Here is an 18,104-nt window from a genome sequence, read left to right as displayed (position 1 = left end):
CCATTCTCTTCTTGAATTGAGAAATAAAGATAAAAAAAAAAAAACCCCGGTAAATTCTTTAAAAAATGTTGATGTTCGATTTGGCAATAAAAAAAATAGTAGCAAGCCTAATTATAACCCATGCAATTGAAAAAACAAAAATACAAATAAATATAATACATAATTAACTTTTTTTTCAGAAGCAACCCCCAGGGTTGGCAAAAGTTCAGTTTGACTTGGAAATGGCAGTCAGCTGAGACGCGCACACCCTATCTGCTGCTGCAGACGTTGTGAATGTCTTACTCACTCTCTACGGAATGCATGTGGCTAATGTCTTATTCTCTCCAATTTTTACTCCATGTCTTGAGAAATGATTGATTTCTGGCAACAGCATCTTTCCTCTCCTTCCTGTCCCCCTTCGTAGTTCCTATTTGTAGACCCAAAAAGAAAAATAAAATAAGCCATGTGTTTATTTACTGTAGGGATTCGGTATTATAAAGCAGTTGCAACAATTTTACACCACTATTAAGTGTTTCAGTTTTTAACTGGAACTGTGTTAAATAAATCTTTTCAGAAGGCCAATAAATGTGTAAAAATAGAAGCAAATGTAGGTTGAATATTTTAAAACAACGGCAATGCTTAATGAATTAGTGTTCTCAGTTACGAGACCTTCGGCTGCCTATATTTAGATTCCTAAATCAGACTTCAAGATAGTAAGGCTGTGTGCCCTCTGCCATTATGCTAATTCCGTACTCTGCATGGCCCTCTTATCTGAGACTTGCAGTGCCTTCCCTTCACATTCACACAATGTTGATCATCTGGTAGTCACAAAAAGGTACCTGAAATCATCTGAAGCCAAGTAGATTTAATCCAACAATTTTTTTTTACACTACATAATAAACAAGTAAGATAATAACAGATGGCATATTTAGTACTGTATATGTACATAGTGTCACATTAGCACAATCGTGTATAGATATATATATATAATATATATATATATATATATATATATATATAATATTATATTTATATATATATAATATATATATTTTACGAGAGTCACTGTTAAACTCAGGGGATTTGAGTCCCGAGGACAGAGATGTTTGAAAATGTCTCTATGTGGTTTGACGTCATGTGGTTGCACCAAAATCAGTACGTGAAACTACGATATACTTAACTGGAGCTGAATACAGTCAAATCCTTGAAGAAAACCTTCAGTCTGCAAAAGACCTAAGACTGGGACGGAGATTCACCTTTCAGCAGGAAAATGACCCCAAGCAAACAGTCAAAGCTACACTGGAGTGTCTTAAAAACAAGAAAGAACTTCGAAATACAACCAAACAGCAACCACGTCAGCTTGCAAGATCAAGTTCAATGGTGGTGAATTTGGTCTTGCTCTGGGCTTATATAGGATTTTACCACCATTGAATACACCAGGAGTCCCAATTAAATCTGATTATCAATCTGCCTTGACAGGTCTTTGAGTTAATGATATGTTCTAGAAGCATCTGGTCAGCTCTTTCCAAAAGTAATTGGAGTTATATAAAAACATTGAAAATTAATTGGATATAACTCCCTTCCAAAATACTGGAACATGATCTCATTGTTCTCATTTTCAATCTCTCCTTTCTCTAAAAAGTCAGGTGAACCAAAGTTCACAGGATCCTTGCTACAATACAATACAAGCTTATATGTGTATTAAGAGAGATGCTGTTTTATATATAACATCAAATTTTTGTGTGATTATATTAATCTGGGTTTACAATATATTGTATGTTCTCACTGTGTTCGCATAGGTTTTCTCCGGGTACTCCGGTTTCCTCCCACAGTCCAAAGACATGCTGTTCAGGCTGATTGGTCACTCTAAATTGCCCTGTGTGTGTGTGTGGTGCCCAGGAATGGACTGGCATCCTGTCTAGGGTGTAGTCCCGCCTTGCACCCTGTGTCTGCCAGGTTAGCCTCTGGCTTACAGTGATCCTCTAAAAGGATTAAGTGGTTAAAGATAATGGATGGATGAACATGTTAAATATAACAGACTAAGCCTGATCTGGTTTCAAAAAATGTGCCTGCAAAAGCAAGTTTCAGATACCCTGTTTACTTGCCAAGGCTAGTGTTTTAATTAATATGAAACTCCACTGTCATTCCTCCATAAGTCATTTTTGGCTCACAAACATCATCCCAATTAAAGTCACTACCTTTCTGATAAGAACCGATACAGTAGACAACTTTTCTAATTTAAATGAAATGCTTGCTTCGGCTGCTACGTTTTAAAGGCTTTGGATTCAAAACTGCCAACAACCAGTAAGTCTCGCTTCGACTGCCAAAAATAACTTTCTATGCCCAGCACCGCTCTGCTACAAACATTAAAGGTGGTGCCAAAAAAATCAATTATTTTTCTTTAGTAAGTCTACTGTGTTCTAAAGTTATTAAATACAGTTTACTACTTCAATAATTTTGTTTTACTCCACTGATCTGTCATAAAGTCATGTAAGCTTTCAATGAAAGGTCCAGTTAATTTTATCTAAATTCAAGCCACTGTTAACATATTAGAATGTAATAGTTTTACAGTGACTGACCTAAGTCTGACCTTTTTCTCTGTTCATACAAAATCCACTTGAAGCAGGTTTTAAGACAACTTCACCTTTTGCCAATTTTAGCATTGATTGATATGAAATACTACCATAAGCATTTTCTAATATTCATTATTTTAAATCAAATTTTAGCTTAACTCAGTAAATCATCCTACGCTTTTATGGTCTCATCTCTTCTTGCCAGGTTCTAATTAATTTATGTGTGTGGCAGGCTGGCGAGTGTATAGAGGCCCAGAGACAGTCTGTAGTTCAAAAAAATAACTATTTTATTATAAATAAACACAAAAATGAAAGGGCACAAGGGCCAAAATAAAGGGATTTAAACACAAATAAAGCAAGACAAAAAGCAAAAATAACAATTTCCAGGCTGGGCAATGCCTTCACAACATACAAACATACAAACATACAAACAAACAAACATACAAACATACAAACATACAAACATACAAACATACAAACAACCTGCTTCCTCAGCTCCCTCTCCCTAAATGAGAAGCAGAGGCCTCCTTTTATGTCAGGTGGCTGGGTGCTGATTGATCGTTAATTAACCTAATCAACCCCAGCCACCTGAACACAATGAACCCAGGCAGGTAGGAGAATTTAACCCCATCCTTGCCAATTTCTAAAGGGCAGAGCTGTGGTCTGAGACAATGTGATATATAGAAACATGTTTATTTTAATATAAACTCCTACCTTCTGTTATCTGAAAGGTATTTCGTTTGTTAATGTTAACGAGATCACTCATTATAGCGAGGATCTTGGCTTTTAAATTGCTTATCGAAAAACCCCTGCTTCATCGGCCAAAACCAATGAGTCACCTTCAACACAGCTTTTACTACAAGCAGGTAAGAACAAAGTTATAAACTTGGTTACCCTGTTAAACCCCCAGCCCCCCACAGGCAATTTCCACCTGCTGGGCTATGGCCTTAAATAATTCATATTATCTTCTAAAGTATAGGCAGCACAGGCATTGTTCAGGGCTTGAATTCAAGGTAACCCCTTGGGCATCAGGACTAAAACCTCAGATTTGATATAAGTCTTACTCAGTACCACACTGGAGGTAAATATTCAGAAAAAATATATAAAAAAAACAACAAACACTTCATTTGTTTATATTCTATAGTAATTTTTTCAACTTGTAGTACATGAAAAGAGCCAGATTTTTTCCAGTGCTTCCCCAACATGTCTACTACATTGAACAAAGGGATCAAATTCTACATGAGTTTTTACAAAGCTAGGCCCAAGGGTCCCCGAACCACTCAAAAAATGAATATTGTGTAAATCTTTATGGCCAGTCATACACCAGTTTCTTGAAGTTCTAAAAGGGATGTTACCTTCTGGCACCTCACATGCTATACATTGCCACATGAATTAGATTTTGTAATCCTCTTTTTTATTTTTTGTCCAATATTTCATTCAAAAGGTGGCCTTTTTGGAGAGCTTTGATGTGCCCGAAATATATCCATGATGAGTATGCATGACAAATACTTTCAATTCATATGCCACAACTGTCAGGCACATTGCTCTCACATAACTGTGTGTTTGTGAAGGAGAATGTTGCTACTGAAACCTTTTTGTAACTTGAATTTTCAGTACCGGACTCTGTATTTTTTTTACTCACCTGCTTGAAAGTATGTAAATGTCAAGAAGCAAAATAATGAGATTTTTTTTTCTAAATAAACGGTTTACTTCAAATCAAATATTTTTCTTTTCAAACATTGAATAAAACTGAACAAAAACCTAATAACACGAACTGTAGAAAATGAACAAATTAACTATTTACATCCCTAAAGTGCTCAGTATTATTATTATAATAATAATAATAAATAATAATAATAATAATAATAATAAATAATAATAATAATAATAATAATAATAATAAATATAGTGTGGATCCATTATACTTACAAATCCTGAAGAGGATCCAATCCATCTTCAAATGTTGCTTAAGACATTGAATCAGCGCTCTCCAACACAGAAAGCTGATCATTTACAACGTCACTTTCACTTCTAAACATCTCCTTCAAAACCTCTAAAAGACTGAATCGACTTATTTTGGGATGCTTTGGAACACTGCTTAACATTTTGCTTGATTTACAAATTTTATGATTTGAAAAATGATCAGAAACAGTACGAAACCTTGATCCGCAATGCGTAACAATGTGTTCTCCTTGTAATACAGGTGGTGTGTTTATTTGCACAGATAGTTTACTCCTCAATGGATTAGGCTACAAACAAAGTCAAGGTATGATTGGACAGCTTGTGACCTCCCATAAAACGTAATCAGGAAGTTTTCACCATCAACAGATAGTTGTAAGGCCAGAGCAGCCAAACGCAGAGCTAGTCGATCAGAGTTGTTTTTGAACCATGAGGTACTAGACACATTGTGAATGGGATATCTCAGTGGTGAAATGGCGAATTCAGAAAATCCCTTCACTGTTTACCGTTAGGAAAACAACGTTTTTGATATTGAGTCAGCTTTTTTTGCTCTTTTGCTTTTGAAATAATATTACATGATATATAATGTGTAATTGCAGTACCATGTTCGGCCCGCGGGACAAGGTGGCGTAAGAGGTTAAACTCTGCCTGTGCTGCCTCTCTCTCCTTTGCCCTAATTCTTCTTGATCTCTCTGCTGCACAGTCGATCACTCTATTCTCCTATCCTCTCCTAGGAATCTCTAGCACTACTCTGGCCTGGTTCTCCTCCTACCTGTCCAACCACTCCTACCAGGTAACCTGGCGCAGCTCAACCCCGACACCTCACCCTCTCTCAACAAGAGTCCCCCAAAGATCAGTCTTGGGTTCTCTCTGTACACCTGTTCCCTGGGCCCCCTAATAGCATACTATGGTTTCTCATACCATTTCTATTCTGATGATGCTCAGATCTGCCCTCCTCTGATCTCTCTATCTCCATTCCTCTGGAATACACCATGGTCTCTCCCTCCTCCTCAGCCAAGAACCTCGGAGTAACCCTGGATCCCTTCTCCTCCTACTCCAAGCACATCTCCACTCTAGCACGCACCTGCCGATTCTTCCTGAGCAACTTACAAAGAATCCAACCCTTCCTCACCAACTACTCCACACAACTCCTCGTCCAGACCCTGGTACTCTCCCACCTAGACTACTGCAACTCCCTCCTGGCCGGCCTCCCTGAGTCCACCACACATCCACTCCAGCTCATCCAGAACTCCACTGCTCGCCTGGTGTTCTCTCTGCCTCACTTCTCCCACGCTACTCCACTGCTCTGCTTACTCCACTGGCTCTAACCGCTCGCATCCAGTTCAAGACTCTTGTACTCACCTACTGATGCCTTGACCAGACTGCACCTAGCTACCTCCAGACCCTAATCTCTCCCTACACCCCCACGACATCTCCGCTCCGCCTGCACTAGAAGACTGGCTGTACCTCCTCTATGCTCCCCTGCCTCCAGAGCTCGCTCCTTCTCCACCCTCGCCCCGCAGTGGTGGAACAACCTTTCTACAGATGTCAGGACTGCCCAGTCTCAGACCACCTTCCAGTGCCTCCTCAAAACACACCTCTTCAGACCACACCTGTAAAACTCAATTCTCCCCTTCTGGTCTATCTAGCACTCAGCCTTTAATGCACTTTAACTTGAACTTATCTGCTTCCTATTTTATGATATTTAATCCTGCACTTAATCCAATCTGTAGTATTTTATATTTCACTTGCACTCGTATCTAACCCTGATGTAACTATCAACACTGTTATCTGCTCTTGAACTGCCCTGATATCAAATCGTACTGTGTTTTATATTTGCTCTTATTAGGACTGAAGTCATTGTATTTTGTATTTTGCTCTTAATTGTACTGTAATTCTTGATATGTAATTTTTGTATAAAACTGTAAATCGCCCTGGGTAGGGGCATCTGCTAAGAAATTAATAATAATAATAATAATAATAATAATAATAATAATAATAATAATAATAATAATAATAATAATAATAATATTTTCCTTCAGTCGGTTCACTGTTAAAGTTACAGTTTATACTATTTTGTCTTATTTTATTTCTTTCTCAAATATTTCACTCTAATAGCTGTTTTATTTCAGTCTTTCTAAAATATTTGCTTGTAACTCAAAGGCTCATTTTAGATCAAGTCTTAATACTTATTCCAAATAAGATACATGACTAATAATCCATTTAAACTATACCTTTTTTTTTTACTATAATCAAACCTAATTTGGTTGTTTCTGGCATATTAACTGTTCCATAGAGCTCTTGCTGGATCAGAATGTTTTAAGGCTCTGAGTCTAATTAAAAAATGCTTTTGCCTGATAAGTGAGGTTTGGTACTTTCAGCAGGTTGACCTGACCTTTTGATACCACAAGCTCTCTTTTTCAGACCTTAGACATTCGAAAGGATACAAAATACAGAATCCTACAACATTACTACTAGCAATGTATTTCATTCTATAGTATCCAATCCATATCTAATAAGTCAGCTTGTTCCCAGTAAGATTCGAATTCTCCTCCTGGCTCAGCTCAAAGTGGCTCTGCAAACACCACAACAGGCCTTACACAAATCTACTAATAACACTATGTAACACAATTTTTGTTCCTGGGTAGTAAGTGTTATTTCCTAATTGCTTATGCCTCAAAAGTAAAGAAAATGGCTATTATTCCCCACAAACTTTGCTTTTGTGACCAAGACAGTGATATTTCAAAATATCACTATTTCCAATGAGAAAACGGACAAATGACTATGAAAGATTTAGAAGTGAGTAGTTTTTCGAGATTTACGATTATACTGTAAATTTACAGTAATAATCGTAAATCTCGAAAAACTACTCACTTCTAAATCTTTTGTAGTCATTTTTGTATTACTTTAGTAGAAATACATGTTAATTTGGATTCATATGTTGTTTTTTTCTGACTTTATGTGAACGAAAAGACACACATTTGCCCGTTTTCCCATTGGAAATAGTGATATTTTGAAATATCACTGTCCTGGTCACAAAAGCAAAGTTTGTGGGGAATAATAGCCATTTTCTATACTTTTGAGGCATAAGCAATTAGGAAATAACACTTACTACCCAGGAACAAAAAAAAAAAAAAAAAAAAAAAAAAAATTGTTACACGGTGTAATATGTTCTACTGGTTTTATATTATTTAAAACACCTGACAGTCATTACAATATTTGTTGCAGTTCAATTTGTATCCCAAAGATCATCCTGCTTCCAGTAGCGGTGACAGTCTTTAAAACAATAATACCTTCAAAAACTTAAATCTTGTTAGATGGGCTCCCATCTCTACATTCTCATTCCCATCATCAGTGGGCAAACACATTTTAACTGAATCTGGGTCCATCAAAAGGATTTAATGACTTACAGCACAAAAGGGACGTGCCAGAATCGTCTGTGAAAACAAGTAGAGTTGAAGTAAGTACAACATTGTTTAAGTTCCCCTCTGTGATTTATAAACTCCTTCCTTTACTTCACAGTGATTCCTGGTACAAGCATCCGCAGTACAAACTCTTCAGCCAGGGGTTATGCTAAGTAGAATGCTACAACTGCATTGCCTTATACATGAACTAGCAAGCGGCAAGAGCTGAGTGGCAATCTTCTAGTTGCCCTTGATTGGCTGTGTGCTCTGCTGCCATTAATACACAGAATTCAAGCAAATAGTATAAGTATGGGACTGGCAATTTATTTTCAAGGTTGGGTCTGTTTCTTTCTTAAAAAAAAAAAAAACAATACAGCAGTGGCATTGGCAGTAGAACAAAAAACATTCAAAAAGCAATACACCTCACATATTTTGACATGTCATGTGCAAACAGTGGACTGCAGTAACTACAGAAAACGAATGGATCCACAACAGAAATAAGATTACTTGAAAAATATATTTTCTGTTTGGGATTCTGAACGACCACTAAAGTAGATAGCTTTGCCTTTCCATGGCCTAGATGTGTGTTTACAAATTTAATTAAATTTAAGCCGGGAATTGAAAGGCTCAAGTGAAAACCTTGTTTTTAAAATTCACTCACAACTACTATACTAGTGTGCTTTCCAGAGAAAAAAAAAATCTAAGTTTGTATATGCTGCTGTTGTGACTTCAGAAAACAGAGCAGACCTTATTTTGAAACAAATGTTGGAGGATTTAAATAAATGTAACATGTAGAATGCAATGCTGCTCAATGACAATCTTCTTTACTAGCCAAACATTCAGCAGGTATCCATTAAGACCCCCTGCACAGGTTGAAGCAATTAACCTTAGGGAATGAAAAATGATAAATCATATTCGTGCTGAGGAAATAGTTTGTAGAATGATATGCTGAAAGAATAATGGTCTCAGTCCAGCACATCTGGGATATAAATCTTGTTAAAATAAGCTTTTGTTCAACATCAATAACTTTATTTAAAGACTCAATCATATTAACATGATCACATTACTCCCTGTCTTCCCCAGCTGCACTGGCTACCTGTAAAGTTCAGGATTACTTTAAAAATTCTCCTGCCTACCCACAAGGTCCTGCCCGCCCCTGTGTCTATTTTGTGTTATATGTTTCTGTGTTAATGTTGGTGTGTAGTCATTGGTACATGGGATATAAACGGATCTGTGTAACATGTGTGTTTAAAATGTATATTTGTATTTAGGCACGAGGATTGCACAGCACTTCACGTGCAAGTAAAACGTAATATTATGTGAGCATGGGGAATTGCACTTTATTAATTCACGTGCAGTTGTACTGCAAATCCAATTGAATGATTGATTAGCAATCGAGTCTCAGTACAACTGCATAAAAACAGCATGTTTTCACCCACTTGGGGTTGTGTGTTCGGTGAGTGGAGAACGGGTGTGGAGAGGAGAGAATTAAGAATGAGAAAATGAAACAAAGTAATATATGTCTAGGTCCGTTTTGTTTGTCTGTTTCTTTTGTCTGGTCTGACGTCCCCCACTCCGGCCGTCTTTGTGACAGTCCATCACATCACACTGGTCCAGAGTATCTCTCCAATCTGCTGACCCGCTATGTCCCTACACATAAGCTGAGGTCCTCTGACTCAGGCCTGCTTGTTATACCCAAGCAAAAGTGTGCCACACTTGGAAAGCGCTCTTTTAGCTTCATGGCCTCGACCCTGTGGAACTCTTTCCCAGCTTTAGTGTGTGCAGCTCCCACAATCGCTCGCTTCAAATCAACTCTCAAAGACCCACTTGTTCTCTCTTGTTTTTAATGCAATCTAAACCTGATATCTGTTATTAGCGCTTTTCTAAATTGCTATTTCAGGAACTTAATTCTGCTTGACACACAAATCCACAAAGTTTAGAGTTCACATCCTAGCCTTTTATTTAATGTATTATGTCTATATTTCATGTATTTGCATTGTTTTTTTACTGCTGTATGTAATGTATTATGCATTGTTCCTCATCTTGTAAAGCACTTTGTGATGGTGGTCCACTATGAATGGCGCTATATAAAATAAATATTGATTGAGTGATTGATTGGTTAACTCCTTCGGGTCCAAGCTATTTGTACCTGTTTTTAATTTTAATTTTTTTACTGTTGTTAGATTTGTGCCTATAATTCTTTAACTATAAGGTTACTTGTACATGTCATACATGACGTGAATGTGCACACACTAGGCTTCCATAAAAAAGTCTGAGACTCACCCTGTTTCGTATAGATAACAAAAACTACAGAAAAAGCTTATTAGAAAAACCCATTATTCATTGTTTATAAAATGGAACTGGCCAAAATGAAATAATCGGGGGGCAGGGGGGCCAGCAGCACTGGCCTTGTGTTCCATCAGGAAGTTTCTCTGCAAGCCTAAGGGGACCCCCAGCCAAACCCATTATTACAAATGTATGTTCATTTTTTTGTGGGACTTTATTGACTGCATTCACCTGACATTACTTTGGAAATATAAAGCACAACCTTTGTTAAACTCACTATTATAACTATATGTTAATTGTTATGGGACTTTATTGACTTTATTGTACAGAAGAGCCCTAGGGCAATGGGAGAAAACAAATAAAAAAAAAATTGTCTTTAAAACTCTTTGAAAGACGAAATTGTGCCTTTAAAGACACAACATTTTGCCTTTTCAAGTTGAAATTTCACCTTTGAAAACATGAAATTTTGACATTTTGCAACCAGCTGGGTCATGGAAAAAGCCAGAGGAGGAGGCACTGGAAAATCTTGCTGACAGCATTTCTGCCTGAAGCTTCCAGGTTTTACTAAAGAAAATGCATGTTCCTAACATATATTATAGAATCATATCTGTTTGAAAAAACAGATTTTTTGGAGAATGCATGTTTTACATGGGATTGATCATAATTAATCTACATGTCTCTTTAGGCAATATACAGTTTTTAATTAAGGCTGTTTAATCAATTAGACAAATGTCTCTTGGTAGAAGCCTGTGACAGAAATATAATGAGTTCTGGTTGTAAAATCTCCCTCCCGACCTATGAGGGCACTAAGTAGCGAAAGGGGAAGTCTTTGAACGGGCTGGCCTGACAGTTCATTTCCTGGGTTGGGAAGTCGGTCAGCCTGGAAGAAGGCGAGACTCAGTTGCAGGAACATATTGACCCGGAAGTTAAATGAGGTAGCAGCTGCAGGAAATAGAAACAGCTGCAATCGTTTACCAAGTGGTCATGCATGACGGCATAAGGGGCTAGAGAACCGTAAATCTTTTCCTTCGCTTGGTTTTGGGTTATAAACTGGAAGGATTGTGTGAGACGCAGAGAAAGAGCATACTTGAAGTATTCATGAGTATTTGTTTGTTTTTCGTGTTGTTAGTAATTGTCTTGTTTGTATCACTAGTCGGCTAAACACGAATCCCGAGTTGTTGCCAAGGGCCAGCACAAAACCAGATCAGCACTGCACTATAGTAACGATTAGCATTGTTATCACCATTTGTTCACCACTATAGCACTTATTATATTGTACTGCACCACAAGCACTGAGAGCACCCACTTTGGACTTTGTGATCGTTTGTGTGTCTAATTGTGTGTGTTAAGTACTGTGCTTATTATTTACGGGACTGCAACCCTGTTTTTCACTGCACAATACACATTGGTGTGTATTGCAAAGCTCTTTGTTATTTACTGGCTTTTCACCAGACCATTGGATTATAAACCTAATAAAACAACCCATTTCACCTGTACTTTGTTGTCTGTTTGTTCTTTAGATTACTGAACCACACCTGCTACTAATTACCACTTTGCCACAAAGCCTTTTATATATATATATATATATATATATATATATATATATATATATATATATATATATATATATATATATATATATATATCATATTATCACAAAAAAATGTGTTATACAGGGGAGAGAATTAAATGTTGAAAATATGCTGCAGTATTACTGAAAGGCTTGAAAGCAGTCTACTGTACTGTATGCTTATAAAATTCATAAAATGAAATTTGAATATCCTGAAAATTTCCAAACTGCAGCAGCTGTCAAAATCATCACAAACTAAAAGAGCAAATTAAAACAACATTCAGGATGTGCCTCATTTTCTGATATATGTACTGCGGCTAGCTGGGCTACTCCACATACCTTCACCAGGTTCTACTGACTTAATGTGGTAGATCCAAATATGCCTTCAATAGGCACATGGATCCTTGAGGTTGCACACTCGCACCACAAACACTAGTTTTTGCAGTAGTGAGACATCCCTCGTCTGCTGTCTCCGCTCACGCTCCCTTGCAACAACTTTGGTATACTTTTCCCCAAATTATTGGTTGGTGGTCATCTTTGAAATGAAAGGGAACTTTTGGTTATGGATGTAACCCAGGTTCCCTGAAAGAGAAGACGACCACCAAACCTTGCGAGGTCGCATCAGTCGTTTTCGCGAGTTCGATGCAAATGAGGAAGTGAGCTCTGTGGAGTGACTGTTTGTTCCCTCGGGAGGCAGGACCGAGGAAGTCACTCCCCGGAGGGGCCTATCGGCAGATCTGACATAAAATGCTCAGTGAATACCTGACCTGTGGCAGGCATATACCAAAAGTATTGGTTAGTGGTCATCTTCTCTGTAACCTAACATTAGAATGTGCCAATCAGCACTCAATGAGGCCATCAAGCAATCCAATGAGCATGCAACCAATATAGTTGTTTCCAGTGGCTTCCCCAATCACCCAGCCCTAACTGAACCAAACCTCTCTGGAGCCATTTGGTAACATGACAGCAGGCAAGTCAGCTTCCACCTAGCTCATTACAGCTAGTCAGCACTTTCATAAGAAGAGTTGTCTGAAATACCATCAAAGAACAGTGGCTAACAGATCAATTTAAGGCAAAGTCATGTTGCTTGTTCACAGCAATGTAAATTTAGTTGGTATTTTTTTATCGTAGTCATAGTCTTAGTCCAGTCAACCACAACCTGTTGACTTTTAGTCTGAAGATTTCATTTAGTCATTCTCTTAATCTAGTCAACTAAAGCAGTCAAAATGTAGTCCACTCTTAGTCATTAAGACGTTGGCTTTAGTCAGTGTCTTAGGCTATGGCCAAGAATAAAAATACATTCTTCCTGGAGACACACTCTTTTAAAGCTTAGTAAATAACAAAAATGCATAATTAGCAAATAAACAATAGGATGGATTATTGTTTGTATTAAAAAAAGGCACTTAATAAGTCTGGTGATACAAGAAATTAACTTGTTAGAGGGATGAACTAGTCATGTCATTTTTCTGTGCCGTACCCTATGTCTAGGTAAACAATTGAAAAAACATTGGTATCAAGAAAACATACAATCTCCTCAGTGTTATATAAAGCATGATTTTGAGATTAGTTATTATTTCACTGATAGTTCCTGCTTTAATTTTGCTTATCTTTGCTGCAATTTCTGCATGCCGCTGATCCTTATGGCTTGAGGTTTGTGGTGTTTTTCCCTGATAAGGTGTAGCCACATTCTTCATTCTTTTCTTCATCAACCTTTATTTTATAAATTATTTTGTTTGTTTTAGCACCATAAGAGAAGGACTGCCAAACTTCAGTTCTTCGTCTCCCACGTGTAAGCATGATGCTTCATTGTTTGATTTGGTCTCATTGTGCTACATCAGTCAGAAAGCTTGAATGCACTCAGTGACGTTTTTTATAAGGCCCTTTGAACATCTAAATAAAATATATCCTAAACTCCACTGCCATTACGTACTAATAGCTGTGACATCCTCAAATAAGTAAAACATGTTGCAAATATAATTACTCTCCCTGCTTACTCCATTGATGCTGATAGTATTTGTATTATTTTAAAACCCATAAAAAAAGTCCTCCTCTTCATTCAACTTGACATGTATGTTTTCTGCACTTTGAAAAGCAATGCATGAACCTGGTATTTCTTCATTGTGTCCTACAAGGTAAGATATTTCATCTGTCAAAAGCTTTTCATGAACATGTGTTAATATATTTTATCTTCCTGTAACGTTACAGTCTTATAGTTTTCAGCTTGAGTTGAATACAGATGATAAAATGCCATATTGCATATACTTGCATAATGTATTTAATATTATTCAATTTGTTGTAATCACATTTCACTGTAATTGTACTAATACTGTGGATAATTAAATGACTGACAAACCCCCATTTTATGTTAGTGGCTGACCTGACTATCAAAATACAACATACAGGCTGTTTGTAGAGGTTTTTTTTGGCATGCCATAATGACTACTAGTATTGTAAAAAAAAAATTAAATTGTCCCATTTAATGTTAACAAAGTAGTTAGTGTTTCTTCTTTTATTTGTAAATGTTACAGTTCCTATTTGTTGGTGCAGAGGGCAATACACAATATGTAGTTACACAACAGTCTAGAACATTGTGCAATAAAGAACATTTTGGGCATTGTGTACTGTAGAATTATATTGTGTTGCACATCAACAGCAGAAGCAAGTCAAACCCAGTAGTCAGTGCCCACTAAATTATTCTATGTTGTGTGTACAACAGAAAATAGAATAATCTACTGCAGCCAAAGTTTCCAGAAGCTGCATCCAAATTAATTTGTAGCCCTTAACAACCTGGAGGCTAGACTAATCTGGGCTACTGGGGGTTGCATTGCTGGTTGCTTAATAAAAAGCAGACAAGAATGACAATGCTTCTAATTGAAAACTGAAATTAATTTGACAATATGACATAATGCATAAAAACCACAATACGTTGAGTTAGCAATAGGTCTAATATAATACACTTCCAAATGAAGCTAATACAATTAAAATGGGAATATAAACTGAGAACAACCAAAAGCCAGGTTCAGCTACAATACTATAGGCGGAACCTACACAAAGGTCTACATCATAAAATATGTTGTAGAGCGTGCACTCACCTTAGCTGTAGTAGGTTTCTTAAAGGGGAACTGCTGATGTAGAAATACATATTATTAATTTGTGCTCTAATAATGAGTCCTTGTTTTATGTTCTGTTATTGTGTTATGTTGCTGTTACATAGACTGAGTTTGCCATGGGTGCAGAAGGGATAGTACAAATATTGGTGGGCAGGCAGTGTACTTTTATATATTCTCAAAGGAATCCTTTGAATATTTTGTAAACCAACATGGGCTTCACCTTACATATCAAGATAACCATGCTCTCCCCATACAGCTAAAGGCATTCAGGATTATCTTGGGGAGTAAAATGTTGATTATCTGTGTGGCCATTCTCAGGAAGAGCTTTGTAGAGTTTTAGTTGCCCAGTGCCAATCATTTCTAGCAATTACAGTAGATCACTTTATCTCCAAGTAGTATGACTCACAAGCACATGGTCAACAAGTTTACCTTAGAATCAGGTGAACATTTATTTGTAGAGCCCTCTGTTTATTCTACATGTACCAGCTTTAACATCTTCATTACCATCATTTAGATAATTCCATGTATATTGTGTCTGTCAATCTCTGATTCATACTGTAAATCTTAATGGTCCACATTCATAGCCAATCCATAGCCATTATCTCTATTGATTCAACTTATTTACACAGACAAGCATAACGGTGTGACATATAATCTAAAGCTGTACACATTTCCATCAGTACATAAAAAAGAAAGTTTATTATTGAGCAAACAATGTTATATTTAAAGCAGAACTATATCATTTTTCCTACCACTTTTTTAATTTCTCAATCTTGGGGTTTTCATCTCATTAAGACATTAGATACATCACTGTAACTAACCAAATGTGATGTGTTGGGGTCTATTCAATTAATCTAAACAGTGGCAGATCTAAACACCACTGGTCTTACTTTACTAAATAAGACCCTCCTAAGACATATTTTTACAGGTAGAAATAAGCACTACAGTCATTGTTAAATGTTTAATTTCTTTAGTCCTGTATGGAATGATCTCAGTGGCAGTATTTAGATCTACCACTGTTAACTACAATTTAGTAAACACCTTTGTGTCTTTTCCACATTTATTGGATAAAAAAAAAAATACATATTTACAGCTGTTTCCAAATATGAAGTTAATGCCTAAAAGCGTTTGGTTTCTGTCATCTGGAAACAAAACATGACTGCAATATGTTGTCTAGATTGGGTTGCAGGTGACCGGCACATTTAGTGTGAGGAGTTTTTATAATACAAGGTTATATATGACAGCAGATGTGTGTGTATGAGGGAATCACGGCACTACAGAAAAAATGGTTGAGGAAACCTATAGACAACTGTTTCTGTCCTGTATCTCTAAATATTTAACGTTATTATAAAAGTCCCAGAATCCAATTAGAAACATTTCTAAGGTGGTTTTAGACTGGCAACATCCAAATTAGTCACTCAGGCCAATTTTGATAAAATAAAGTTAGGCATATATAAAATTGATGATTGACATCCTTTTTTTAAAATTTTATTTAGTAGTTGCCAATTATTTTTATTATTTTCTCCCAGTCTGGCATATCCAATTATTTTTAGGCTCAGCTCACCGTTACCATCCCCACTCTGACTCAAGACTGGCGAAGACGAACACACTCTGTCTTCCGAAGCGTGTGCCATCAGCCAACCACTTCTTTTCACACTGCAGACTCACCGTGCAGCCACCTCAGAGCTACAGCATCGGAGGACAACACAGCTGTGGGCAGCTTACAGGCAGTCCCGCAGGCGCCCGGCCAGACCACAGGGGTCGCTGGTGCACTCCCTGGTGGCGCACGGCGAATTGTGCGCTGTGCCCTGGGAGCTCTCGTCTACAGTCAGCAATAGAATAGCCTGGAACTTAAAACAGCAACGTCCCAGCTATAGGGTGCATCCTGTACTCCACTCAGACTGCCTTCACTGGATGCGCCACTAGGGAGCCCCAGACACCCTGTGTTTAGTTTAGTTCAGTTTAGTTTAGCTAGTTGCTCCTGTTCATATACAAATACTGGAGGGGGGGGGGTCGGGGTCATTAGTTGGTCATTAGTCACATTGTCATTGATCTATTAGATTGTTTGGTCATTATTTGTCTTCCTCTTCAGGCTTGCTTTATTCTAAGCATTTAATTGGTCACTTTAACTATGTTTACTGAAGCCTTTGAAAGAACTACCCAACCATAAACACAGTGATTAAACTACCATCCCCATCCTTTTGATAAAATGGCGAGCTGTACATTGCTAAGGACTGCAAAAACTATTCACATTGTTACATTTCAACACGTTATTATTAAATTCTAAAATTGACTGCTATGTTACATATAAAATTGATAAGTTCTATTTGTCATTTAATTGTTTAAACTGTGTGGCTTATACCTATCTTTCCAGGGCAGGTCAGTTATATAAGATATCTCAGTCCCTCGGCTCCATACTGACTGTGTCTCTGATAGTCCTCAGAACTCCATTGGGATGCTGAGGTGACAGGATATTTTATGGTTTGGCTTCCCATTGCTGGAATCAATTAACCCATGATATCAGAGCCATTTTCTCCTTCTTTCAATGTTAAGATGCTTTAAAACCACACCTTTGTTTAATTATGTCTAAATTTACCCAAGTTTCACCTGTTATATATTTTGGAATCAAAATGACTGTGTGATGTCTAAAGTTACTTTTGTGAATGGTTTAGAGACAATGGTATTATTATTTTTACACATGAATGTATCAGGTTTTTACCCACCTCTCCCGGCTACTCAGTAGTTGCAGGCATACAGTACTGTGTCACAGATCTTTACTGAAGATTGGTACCATCAAAGTATTGATCTTAAATTTAACATGCTGCAAATGCATGTGAATTCAAGCAGTTTCTTTTTCTTTCTACGGTATATATTTCAAAGCCACCATGTTAAAGTGATTAAAAATAAAAACCTTGGTATTACAGACACCAGGAAAAACTATGAATTAATAATTAATTTCCAGCTCTCATGAAATGGCCTGCATGACCATAACTACACTGTAGGGTGTGCAGATGACCCTTACACTCGTACAATATTCATACTCAGAGACATCATACTCATACAGGGACTCTTAAGGCAGGACTTTCAAAAGGTTGTAAATAACAACTGCAGTGTTAATCAATAAATCGGTATGTAGCATTGATTTTGGCATTTTCATCGGTCGTTATGCCTATTTCGTTGTTAAATAATCTTCCTAATGTGATTTCCAAAATTATGTTGATTT

The sequence above is a fragment of the Polyodon spathula genome, chromosome 8 (assembly GCF_017654505.1).
Source record: "Polyodon spathula isolate WHYD16114869_AA chromosome 8, ASM1765450v1, whole genome shotgun sequence".
In the NCBI taxonomy this organism is placed as follows: domain Eukaryota; kingdom Metazoa; phylum Chordata; class Actinopteri; order Acipenseriformes; family Polyodontidae; genus Polyodon; species Polyodon spathula.
Note: the sequence above shows the minus strand (reverse complement) of the source record.